Here is a 12,822-nt window from a genome sequence, read left to right as displayed (position 1 = left end):
CCATACTCAAAGGAAAAAATGGAGAACAAGTAAGGTTGAAATAATACTTCTCCAGAGGTACGTATAAATTTTTGTTTTTATATCTCAAGAACTAGGTTAACATAAACCAAGCATAGATTTATGTTGTAAGTCCATTTCAATGTTCTCTTACATCCTAAGGTGTATGCTCTTAGAAGACCTCGTCAATCACATTGTTAGATCTACTATGAAGGAATCACATTTATATATTGTTTGCATCTAATGTATTAAGAGGGTTTGTATGCTCTCTCTTGAGGGTAAATACACAATCAAAATGCATACGCGCTGCCCTCATAAGTATTCAGATCCATGCATATGAAATTAAGTTTTTGTGATCAAAATTAGAATGAAACTTCAAGGTTTGTTAATAGAATTTCTAGGATTTGTATCTAGCACTTTAGTATACGCGTAGAACTTGCAATTTTAAAGGTGACAAGTCTCGAAGACTTTGGATATTGAAGCATTTACAATTTCTAAACCCTAGCAAAAGTATGAACTAAGAAAAACTCTAGGGACAAAACCCTAGGAATAATCGTTTCTTCTATAAGAAGAAGCCCTAGCTCTTGGGAATGATAGAAATGGCATCATGCTAATGTGTGGACAAGGATGGTGAGATTTAAAAAAGGTCCATGATTAAGAGGGAGCTGACTTTTCTCAAAGATAAGTACTCTACATCTCCTTTATTTGATTACTATTGTATTTATATTTGGATAGTCTTTTGTCTATACACTTTTCTCAGTTGTATTTGTTCTTCCATAGCTTCCTAATAACGTTTGTAGGTCCGTGATAAGTGTTGACAACAGATGAAAGAATTGGAAGAAAGTAGCAAAGCACGAGGACTTTCATGAATCAAAGAATATGTGAATGCAAAAAGAGTGAGAAGTTTGAAGTACACATTAGAGAAATCGAGATAAGACGTTCATGACAAGACGTTTGTCTTAGTTGGAAGAGTTAACCATGTATTTGGAGAGCACCTCATGATTGAATGAGGCCTCATATATTGAGATCGATTGATTAAGAATGATCTTAATAATTTGTTATATGACGATAGAAGGAGTTAGAGGAAAAGATGTTTCATTTATAGGGAGGCAAGAGAAGAACTTGACACGAAGGATTGATACACTACTACTTGTGACTTGAGGTTTGGCAGAAAGCTCGTAAAAAATTCCTTAGCCAATGAAAGAATGCAACAAGATCCTCCTGGAATTTGAATGATGGAATTTGATTGGTTTTATAATGTATTTGATATGATTACTAGGCTGGAAAAGTTGATGATGAAAGAAGTACTACTAGTGGTTGTTTCTTCCTAGGATTTTCTATAGCTTCTTGGAAGAGCATGAAGCAGGATATTATTGCACTAAGCACTGAGGAGGCAAACGATATGGAAGTTTGTGTAGTTAAGCAGTCTGTCTCTATAAATTTTTTGATGGATTGTTTGATGAATTTGATCGTGATATTTTGTAATGATCAAAGTAATTTGAAGATTGTCATAAAACCAAATTTTTCATGAAAGGTTGTAAGCACATTATGATTCAAGATGTGATGCACATGGGAGCCAAGAAGCTACAACAAGATCTTCCTGGATGAACAAGTAGCTTACGTAAGGGAAGTATGAGTACTTCTGAGACAAGCTAGGGCTTGTGGATTACTCCTCCCAGATTGAGGGAGTGAGGATGGAGACTTAGTTCTCCATGTGCCATGTCAGCTGTAAGTAAAGTACATGGGAACTGATAGGCAGAATGGTGGATTGGATAAGAATCTTGGATTGACATTCTTGATTCGTGTACTATGGTTTATTAAGCTTAACACCCTAAGTCAAGTACATGGACTCAGTTAAAGAATCGTTCCATGGACTGAAATTTCCTTGTGACAAGTAGGAAGTAGTTCTATGGAGGACATAACCTGGTGAACCTAGATAGAGTACATGCCTCAGAGAGGAAGTGTCATGTCCTATTGAATGGCTCCCAACATTGTGATTTGATCTAGTGGAGAGATAGAACTTACTTTTCAAGGCCTTGGTATTTTGACAATGTCGGTTATGGTGATGTTATCATCGATGATGCTTGTCAATCGAGATCCTTTCTTTTAGAATTATTCAATTTGATAATATCCCAACGAATCATTATGAATACCTCCCTAATTAAGAGGGAGTGTTGAAATTGTAACTAGGTTCAATATTCATAATCAAGTTTTTATATTGAGTCAAAAGAAGAAAGAATTATCATGTCCCTTTTGGAAATTTAAAAGAATGAAAATTGAATTTCAAAAATTATATTTTTATGTCTCCAAGTTGACCAATTCGGCCCTCTAGAAGACAAGTTGACTTGCCCAAGAGACGTGCCCCTTAACATGAAAAATGAACTATAAATATAATAAATTCATATCCAACAAACCATAATTCAGTTGATTGATTTGAGGTAGAAGTACAAGGATAAAGTGTGAGGTTTTTTAGGCTAATATATGCAAAGGTATGAGGAATAAAAGCGATCTATCTGTGACACTACATCTCTGAAGTATGTGAGCTATTTGTGGCACTAAAATCCTCTAATATGCAAGCCATCAGTGAGAGTATATTTCTATAGAATGTAAACCTTCTATGATACCAGATCTCTATGGAATGTGAGCCTTCTGTAACACCATATCTATATGGAATTTGAGCTACTTGTGACACCAAATATCTATGGAATGTGTACCTTCTATGACACCAAATATTCGTGGAATTTGTGCCTTATATGACACCAAATATCTATGGAATCGTAGCTATCTATGGCACCAAATATCTGTGGAATCCAAACTACTTATGACACTATATTTCTATGGTATCCAAACTATCTATTGTACTACATTTCTGTGGTAGAATTACAGACAAACATATGGCATTGTATAGACATAGTTAAGAATAATTTTGAAGATATATTTGAGGGTTACTTGTCACTTGGATTACTAGTCAGTTTGTCTATGACTTGGATTTCTCTTGTTACCAAAAGATTCTACGGAAAGGATTTATGGGTTTCCCCCTTGTGGGTTTTTCCCTAACCCATAGCCTAATTTCCGATGTCTTTGGTATTTTGTGCATTATGATCTCTAATTTCTTGTATAATTAACTGTATAATTGCTTGATGAAATAATTAAATGAACAGAATGCAAAAAGTACACAAAAATATATCAATCACAAGTAATTATCATGTTTAGAAATTCTAGCTTGTTTGAAATTTCCTTGAAATTGCAACAATTGGAATTTATTCTCCTAATCAATTAGTAGTTTGATTGTTTACGACAATTAATGAATAAATAACACTACAATTCTTCACAATAAAAATAAATGTCATGGAAGTGAAATCAAGAACTGAGAAATAGATGCACACACATAAAAAACTGACATAATATTTTTGGACTAAAAAGTCACAGGAAAAACCTTGAATGGGAAACCGGTGTTGTAGATGAAGATTTATTTTATTATGTAGTAAAATAGATAATTACAATGATTGGCCTCCTTGTATTAGCTCCAAAAATTATATCTTAACTGGAAAAGAAAATATTTCCCTCTATCCAACTCAATCTGGCCCTCATTGGGCAACTTGCACTTCCCTAACAATTCACACAACCAAGTTGGGAGCATGCACTGATGCCTATAGATAAATCATTCTACCATGGAAACCCCTCTAGGTGAGTTGTCCTTCATGTTTCTTCCTTCGGAAAAAATTCACTAGCCCTCCCGGTGTTAGATCTGTCACTAGTAGCTGAATTGAACCTCCCTGGCCAACTCGCTCTGGCAACTGGGCAACTTGCACTGCAGAACTCGACCTCTCTACTAGAAATTTTGGCCTTCCTTCCCTGATGCTAGAAACTAGAGAGCCACTGGAGAATTTCTCTAGAAATTTTCCCTACTACAAACCCTCACTACTCTCCTTCTCTGGCTGAAACCTCTCTCTTGTTGAATCACTGCAAATGGGTAGCTCATGTTGAAAAATCTAACTAGGTCTAGTCTTCATAATTGTCATTGTACTTATATTATTGTATATTTCATGTAAAGATCAAAAGAAGAAAAAGAAATATTATTTTATAAGCATGGGTTTCATGCTCAAATTGATTTATCATCTAGGTCAAATAGTTCTTCATGCTTCCAGGGTATATTGAGTCAAAAAAATATTTTCATAAGTCAAATTATTATTCTAGAGTCAAAGTCCCATTTGGACTTTGAAAATGAAATGGAAAAATAATTTTATTTGAGTCAAAATGTCATTTTTGTACTCACAAGTCCAAGTCAGACCTAGTAGAGGTAATTCAAAATCTTGGATGTGTATAAATAAAGGACAACTCAACCTCATTTGAAGCCAAAAAAGCAAGTTCTATTTTTGTTCCAAGAAGAAAGAGAAATACCAATGAAGGAGCCTAGAAGAAAGAGTGAAGGTCTAAGGAAGCAAGGAGAGTGCGAGAGAGAGGGAGAGAGAAAAGTTCTAAAGATAAGTTTTCTTCCCTAAATCTCTCACACATGCGAGTTTCTGGAACTATCAAAAGGGCCAAAGTTGTAGGTCTACTACATATCTAAAATTATATTGTTGAGGGCCAAAAATCTAAAATTTGAGCAAGTTTGAAAAGCTTTGTCTATTGTTGACTCGAAGAAACTTTGACTTATTGAAGAAATTTGAAAGGAGGTTGACTTGGGTCTTGTGGGAGGTATTTGTCTTGGTGTTTAGGTCTTGAATTTCTCAATCCTATTGTTTCCTTAAGGATTTCTCAACAACTTGACCTGCTTAGCTAACTCGCTATCCCTCTTCTGTCTTTCTCTATCGCATCGACTTGCTCTTATAATCTATCGTTGGATCATCAATGGCTAAGATCTAATCATGATTTGTGGCTAATATCATCTTAGACTTGATCCAAGTCATTTATGGAAGTCTCTAGAGCATAAGTCAATATCCTCAATTAATTCCCATAAATTAATCAATTTTCCTAAGTTAGACTTCGAAATTTTTTAAATTATTAATTAATTAATTTAATTAAGTGGTCTTTAGGTGTTTTCTCCCAAAAGAATTTATGGGTTTTGGAGATCTTGTGTTCCTTAGCCTCTTAGTCACAAATCAATACTATACAACATGTTTGATGCTACCAAAAATCAAACAATCCCTCTTAGCAAGGAAGGTGTTTTCCACCATACCCATCATCTCTCTCCTCTACAACCTATAGTTTGATTATCCACAATGTTGATGTATGACATATGTGATACAACTAGCTCTCACTAACAATCAAACTACTGCACATATTGTGATCCACCTCATATTTTCGATGCTAGTGCTTTGTTGTTGTTCCTGCACTGCTACTGCAATGACTACAATAGCGGGTCTAATCTCACTTGATCTCCCTGTGAAACAAAATTGGGAAATATCTTCTGGATGGATACTCTCTCTAGGAGTCTCACTCTGGCTAGAATTTCTCCTACAATCTGCAACTGGAAAATTCACACTGCCTCCTCCATCATGCAAATTTATTGTAATTGCTGTTAGACTCCGTCTTGTATGACAATGTGAGATTGATTCTTCTTCAAAACCCCGTTTTGAAGAAGAAATCATTAAATGTGTTTTTTTTTAGAATATGTAATTTGTCAAAATGTTCCAAAGCTCTATAGTTCTTCAATGGCAGCAGTGTTAACAATACTACATTCCAGGAAGCATTCTCACCATCAGGGCTCGCCAATTCCAGGTCCTCCCGGAGCCATTTCTCAGAAATATGCCCAAGCCTTGAAGGTCGCATTGACCTCCTTTCCTATTCAGAAGGCTGGGAAGCTTCCTAATGATAATCCCATACCATGGAGAGGGAACTCTGCTCTGTCAGATGGTAATGATGTGGGTGCAGACCATTCTTAAGGAATGTATGATGCAGGGGATCACATCAAATTTGGGTTACCCATGGCTTTTACTGCAACTCTTTTGTCTTAGATGGATGCTGCTTACCAACTAGGGGCAGCCCAGTCTTTCATCAGATGGATCACAGATTATTTGATCAACGCACATCCTTCAAGCAATGTATTGTATGTTCAGGTGGGAATTTGTAAATGACTCTTGTTATGTTCTTATTTTCCTAACCAAGATATCGACAAAGCTGGAGCAAGGTGCTGGCTATTCTATTGTGGATCGCATGCAAGCATTTCACGTGATAGCAATGCTGGTAGTTTTGGGCATGGTTCTGTGTACAAGCTTGCATTTGGGCCAAAATCATTTGTAGTGGTTTCAGATCCAATAGTTGCTCGACACATTCTTCGAGAAAATGCATTTGCATATGACAAGGGAGTTCTTGCTGATATTCTGGAGCCAATAATGGGAAAGGGACTTATTCCTGCTGATTTGGAGACGTGGAAACCGAAAAAAGAAAAGCAATTGTTCCAGGTTTTCATACTGCATTCTTGGAAGCCATGGTGAAGGTCTTTGGTGATTGTTCTGGACGCACAGTACAAAAGCTAGAGGCAATGCTTTCGGCAGTTGAAGTTAATAAAACTAAGTACATTAAGGTTGACATGGAGGCAGAATTTTCAAATCTAGCTCTGGACATTATTGGATTGTGTGTATTTAACTATGATTTTGGATTTGTTACTTGAGAATCACCCGTAATCAGGGCAGTCTATGGTACATTGTTTGAAGCTGAGCATAGATCAACCTTTATATACCATACTAGAAATTTCCGCTGGCAAGATGGTTAGTTCCTCGCCAACGAAAGTTCCACGAAGACCTAAAGGTCATTAATGAATGTCTTGATAATCTGATAACAGGGGGCAAGGAAACAAGACAGGAAGATGATATCGAGGCTCTTCAAGGAAGAGATTACTCTAAAATGAAAGATGCAAGTTTGCTCAGATTTCTAGTTGATATGAAGGGAGAAGATGTTGACAATAGACAGCTTAGGGATGATCTAATGACAATGTTAATTGCTGGGCATGAAACTACAGCAGCAGTACAAAAGCAACATTGAAGAGCACAACAAAAACTGCTCAGTTGTTCCAGGTGTGAGTGTAGTTGGGATAATAAGAGCACCTCATGGTGATGGGAAAAAAGCAATTGTGTTGGTCACACCTTTTCTGTCAGACAAGATTCATATAGGGAATGCGTTCTCATTCAGTCTGGGATATTCATTATTCCATTTATTCAGCAGAACAACTTTCAAAAACTTTTGTGTGGCTGGCTGCAGACTCAAAATATGGCACTCATGCTGCTGTTGCGGCATGGCTAAAGGACTATCATGAACCTATATTTTATCACTTGTCTTCATATTTGAAATCTGAATCACTTGTCGATAGTCTACATCCTACAGAGGAAAATGGACCTTATAAACAGATCGATTACAACACACTAGATGACTTTCAACATGCAAGGACTATTGTTGTAACTTTAATCTTTAAAGTTCAGGGAAATCAGATCCAAACTGATAAAGATAACCTGAGTGTTTATGCAGAGGCATCCAATGGACAAATGCCAAATTTAGACCTGATTAATGTTGTGCATTTTTTGGCAGTTTACAGACAAGAATGGAATCATTGTTTTTCATGTTTAGTTCGAAATGGCTGTCTGTTTTAGGTGAGATATTGGAATGGCTGGGAAAAGTAGCATTTACCCTAAATCCAGAGTGGAAATTCGGTCTTCCTTCTGAGGAATGTGTTCATGGTGCTACAGGTCCAACAAGCTCTATTTTATCACCAGAAGCCATCTTCCAGAGTGATATGCGATGTGAAGACCGCGTGTAACATCATCACTGCCAGTTCTAATGCATGTATTCAAAACAGATAGTGTACGTTGTCATGGAGTAAAGTAGAAATGGACACCAGCCATAGTTGAGTTGCGAAAGGGATAAAAGTGGCTGGTCAGTTGTCAACATGGGAGGATTGTGTCATCAATGGGAGCCTACGTAACAGAGAAATAAGATTCGATCTTCTATTAATAGCTTCAGTTAAATCTCCAAGGGGATCTGCGCTCCAGTTTGTCGGCCATCAGAGGAATTCATGGGAAACGATGCTCTGTTTTAGAAACAAATGGATGACTCTTTCTATTCTTGCAATTATAGTTGAACAACTCATTATTTTTATTGACCTGTAGGGAAATGTTTTTGGTCTATTTATTGTATGCGCTGATATTGGAGAGATATTACACTATTTTTGTTTTAGTTCTTCTTCAAATGCAAAGTAAAGTCAAAAGCCAGAATTTAAACAGAAGATTATCAAATTGAGCAGAAAAATAGGAACATATTGCTTATCCTAGTCTTTAGTTATGATTTGGAGGGTTCACACTACAGCTTCCGCCTTTGTATTGGTCACGGAAAATGTAGCGCTGTTCTTTAGGAACTGATGAGTGACTTTTTACTATTTTTCATAATGTCAGTTGAAACAGTTTCATCCTCTCATGGATCGCTTTTCTCCTGAGTTTTTTATTGTATTAAAAAACCATTTTTGTAAAGGTCAAAGAGAGTTCTGAGCGCTGGTGGAGGAGAGAGAACAGAGCTTCATTGTACAGATTTTGACAGAGATTTTAATTAAAAAAATGCAGCTCTGACCCTTGAGATTCCTGTGGTATGAGATTTAACATTTGTGTCCTCTTTTGTTTCATATGTAGCCTGTTATGTGTTCATGTCATTTCATGATCGTTTCCATTTGAACAAATGAAGTGTTAAGGTAGAATTCATAATTTATATGCTCTGCCTTTAAGTTTGTTCATATTTAATGTTTTCTTCTGTTTGACAAGGATTCATCTTCTATGCCCTTGTCAGCTCCTCAGCAGTCTTGCCATCCATTTAATCTCAATTTGATGTTAGACTTTCTTGCCTACCTTGCCTCAAGGGATAATTTGTGTTTTTGATTACATTTCTCTGTTCAAGCTGTTCCTTTGCCCCGTGCAGCCCAGAAAAACCCCATCATTTTATTAAAAACCCCTTTTTTTATCAATTTACTAGCCTAAAATCAGTTCTTTTAAAGTCATCTCAGCCTCCTTTGAAAACTTTTTTGCTGAGATAGACTGGAGAGAGCCCTCTCCTGTCCTCGTAGGGCTAGCTATGAGGCTAAGTGGTTTGATGTTGCCTTGGATTCTGCCTTCCTCAGCCTAAGGCAAATTCAAGCGCTAACATATTGGCGACCATACTGGGGAGAACATTCGACTTGTTGATTGTCTTGTCCCAGTACATGAAATCAAATTGCATATCTGATGCTGATGGTGGACAACAGTCAGACACATATGCAGGCTGAACCATTCACCTAGCGACTCCAATTCGATCCAGACATTCCAGTGCTTGTTGATTCACTCATGCGATGGTAGGGTATGTGGCAAACCCTGCCTTGTGTGAAGCTGTAGAAGAAATAAGAAATGAATTAGCAGATTCTGAATTTGATGAAGATCTTTTCAGTGCCTTGCTTCAATGGTTGAAATCTCCAAAGTTCCCTTGTTTCAAAACTAGATTTTGTGAGTTAGTTGTTGAAAGAATCGAAAAGGAGATTCAATGTTTAGATGAGCAAATCCAGTCATATGATTTCCAAGACCCTAAAATGTTCTTGGCAATCCTTCCTCCACTGAAACAAGAAATCATAGAATTGCCTACAGATGTTTACATTGACAGTGTGCAGTTGGAAGTATGTATTGCAGAGTTGGGGTAGCCAACAGAGTCTGGCTTCCGCGATCCAATGGCAACATACATGGACACATTTTTCAGTTTGATTGATAGATCAGGCTGTCTTGTGCGTGACAAGGCTCATTACGTGCATGAAGGGCTGCCAGCAATTACATCTGTGTCCTGGCGAAAGCATTCTCGAGCGGCATCATTTTCAGGTTTACTTGAATGGTTGATCTGGCATTTTAGAATTACCTGATCTATTTTTGCAGCAAAGTAGGGTAGATTTTGTAAATAAATAAGTAGCCAAAAGGCAGCATTTTGTTCCAGTTTCATTATAGTTTTAGTGTGAGGTTTGCTGAGTCAGTTTTTCAGTCTTTTTAGTCAAGTTTTAGTCCATAAGTTGAGTCTTCAGTTGTGTTGATTTGTTGAAATAATGGACTCCATTGCCCAATGGATGGAGGCACTGTTTGCTCTCCCAAAGTTCTGCGGTTCTTGGCACCTCCAAAAAGCGGCAGCTGCCATCCCTAGTGGAGCCGATGTTAGACTCCGTCTTGTATGACAATGTGAGATTGATTCTTCTTCAAAACCCCGTTTTGAAGAAGAAATCATTAAATGTGTTTTTTTTTAGAATATGTAATTTGTCAAAATGTTCCAAAGCTCTACAGTTCTTCAATGGCAGCAGTGTTAACAATACTACATTCTAGGAAGCATTCTCACCATCAGGGCTCGCCAGTTCCAGGTCCTCCCGGAGCCATTTCTCAGAAATATGCCCAAGCCTTGAAGGTCGCATTGACCTTCTTTCCTATTTAGAAGGCTGGGAAGCTTCCTAATGATAATCCCATACCATGGAGAGGGAACTCTGCTCTGTCAGATGGTAATGATGTGGGTGCAGACCATTCTTAAGGAATGTATGATGCAGGGGATCACATCAAATTTGGGTTACCCATGGCTTTTACTGCAACTCTTTTGTCTTAGATGGTGCTGCTTACCAACTAGGGGCAGCCTAGTCTTTCATCAGATGGATCACAGATTATTTGATCAACGCACATCCTTCAAGCAATGTATTGTATGTTCAGGTGGGAATTTGTAAATGACTCTTGTTATGTTCTTATTTTCTTAATCAAGATATCGACAAAGCTGGAGCAAGGTGCTGGCTATTCTATTGTGGATCGCATGCAAGCATTTCACGTGATAGCAATGCTGGTAGTTTTGGGCATGGTTCTGTGTACAAGCTTGCATTTGGGCCAAAATCATTTGTAGTGGTTTCAGATCTAATAGTTGCTCGACACATTCTTCGAGAAAATGCATTTGCATATGACAAGGGAGTTCTTGCTGATATTCTGGAGCCAATAATGGGAAAGGGACTTATTCCTGTTGATTTGGAGACGTGCAAACCGAAAAAAAAGAAGCAATTGTTCCAGGTTTTCATACTGCATTCTTGGAAGCCATGGTGAAGGTCTTTGGTGATTGTTCTGGACGCACAGTACAAAAGCTAGAGGCAATGCTTTCGGCAGCTGAAGTTAATAAAACTAAGTACATTAAGGTTGACATGGAGGCAGAATTTTCAAATCTAGCTCTGGACATTATTGGATTGTGTGTATTTAACTATGATTTTGGATCTGTTACTCGAGAATCACCCGTAATCAAGGCAGTCTATGGTACATTGTTTGAAGCTGAGCATAGATCAACCTTTTATATACCATAGTGGAAATTTCCGCTGGCAAGATGGTTAGTTCCTCGCCAACGAAAGTTCCACGAAGACCTAAAGGTCATTAATGAATGTCTTGATAATCTGATAACAGGGGCCAAGGAAACAAGACAGGAAGATGATATCGAGGCTCTTCAAGGAAGAGATTACTCTAAAATGAAAGATGCAAGTTTGCTCAGATTTCTAGTTGATATGAAGGGAGAAGATGTTGACAATAGACAGCTTAGGGATGATCTAATGACAATAACACATATTTCGTTAAAATTGGAAATTTTTTATTACAAGGACATTAATATAATTGAGATTTTTGGTTATTTTGAAATTCTAGATCCACTATTTAATTCCAAATTTAATGAAATATGTGTTCAATGTTAATTGCTGGGCATGAAACTACAACAACAGTACAAAAGCAACATTGAAGAGCACAACAAAAACTACTCAGTTGTTCCAGGTGTGAGTGTAGTTGGGATAATAAGAGCACCTCATGGTGATGGGAAAAAAGCAATTGTGTTGGTCACACCTTTTCTGTCAGACAAGATTCATATAGGGGATGCGTTCTCATTCGGTATGGGATATTCACTATTCCATTTATTCAGCAGAACAGCTTTCGAAAACTTTTGTGTGGCTGGCTGCAGACTCAAAATATGGCACTCATGCTGCTGTTGCGGCATGGCTAAAGGACTATCATGAACCTATATTTTATCACTTGTCTTCATATTTGAAATCTGAATCACTTGTCGATAGTCTACATCCTACAGAGGAAAATGGACCTTATAAATAGATCGATTACAACACACTAGATGACTTTCAACATGCAAGGACTATTGCTGTAACTTTAATCTTTAAAGTTCAGGGAAATCAGATCCAAACTGATAAAGATAACCTGAGTGTTTATGCAGAGGCATCCAATGGACAAATGCCAAATTTAGACCTGATTAATGTTGTGCATTTTTTGGCAGTTTACAGACAAGAATGGAATCATTGTTTTTCATGTTTAGTTCGAAATGGCTGTCTGTTTTAGGTGAGATATTGGAATGGCTGGGAAAAGTAGCATTTACCCTAAATCCAGAGTGGAAATTCGGTCTTCCTTCTGAGGAATGTGTTCATGGTGCTACAGGTCCTACAAGCTCTATTTTATCACCAGAAGCCATCTTCCAGAGTGATATGCGATGTGAAGACCGCGTGTAACATCATCACTGCCAGTTCTAATGCATGTATTCAAAACAGATAGTGTACGTTGTCATGGAGTAAAGTAGAAATGGACACCAGCCATAGTTGAGTTGCAAAAGGGATAAAAGTGGCTGGCCAGTTGTCAACATGGGAGGATTGTGTCATTAATGGGAGCCTACGTAACAGAGAAATAAGATTCGATCTTCTATTAATAGCTTCAGTTAAATCTCCAAGGGGATCTGCGCTCCAGTTTGTTGGCCATCAGAGGAATTCATGGGAAACGATGCTCTGTTTTAGAAACAAATGGATGACTCTTTCTATTCTGGCAATTATAGTTGAACAAC

The 12,822-nt window shown here is 37.5% G+C and overlaps 2 pseudogenes; both read left to right on the top strand.

Moving 5' to 3' along the window:
- Nucleotides 1-5,651: 5,651 nt before the first annotated feature.
- On the top strand, nucleotides 5,652-7,750 carry LOC149176126 (uncharacterized; annotated as a pseudogene).
- A 3,297-nt stretch (nucleotides 7,751-11,047) lies between these two features.
- Nucleotides 11,048-12,539, top strand: LOC149176125 (uncharacterized; annotated as a pseudogene).
- The last annotated feature ends 283 nt before the right edge of the window (nucleotides 12,540-12,822 follow it).

This window comes from Pinus tabuliformis, chromosome 4_1, assembly GCF_031772625.1.
Source record: "Pinus tabuliformis cultivar Carrire ecotype Pingquan chromosome 4_1, CPIR1, whole genome shotgun sequence".
NCBI classification, from domain to species: Eukaryota; Viridiplantae; Streptophyta; class Pinopsida; order Pinales; family Pinaceae; genus Pinus; species Pinus tabuliformis.
Note: the sequence above shows the minus strand (reverse complement) of the source record. Positions and strands in the feature narration are given on the sequence as shown.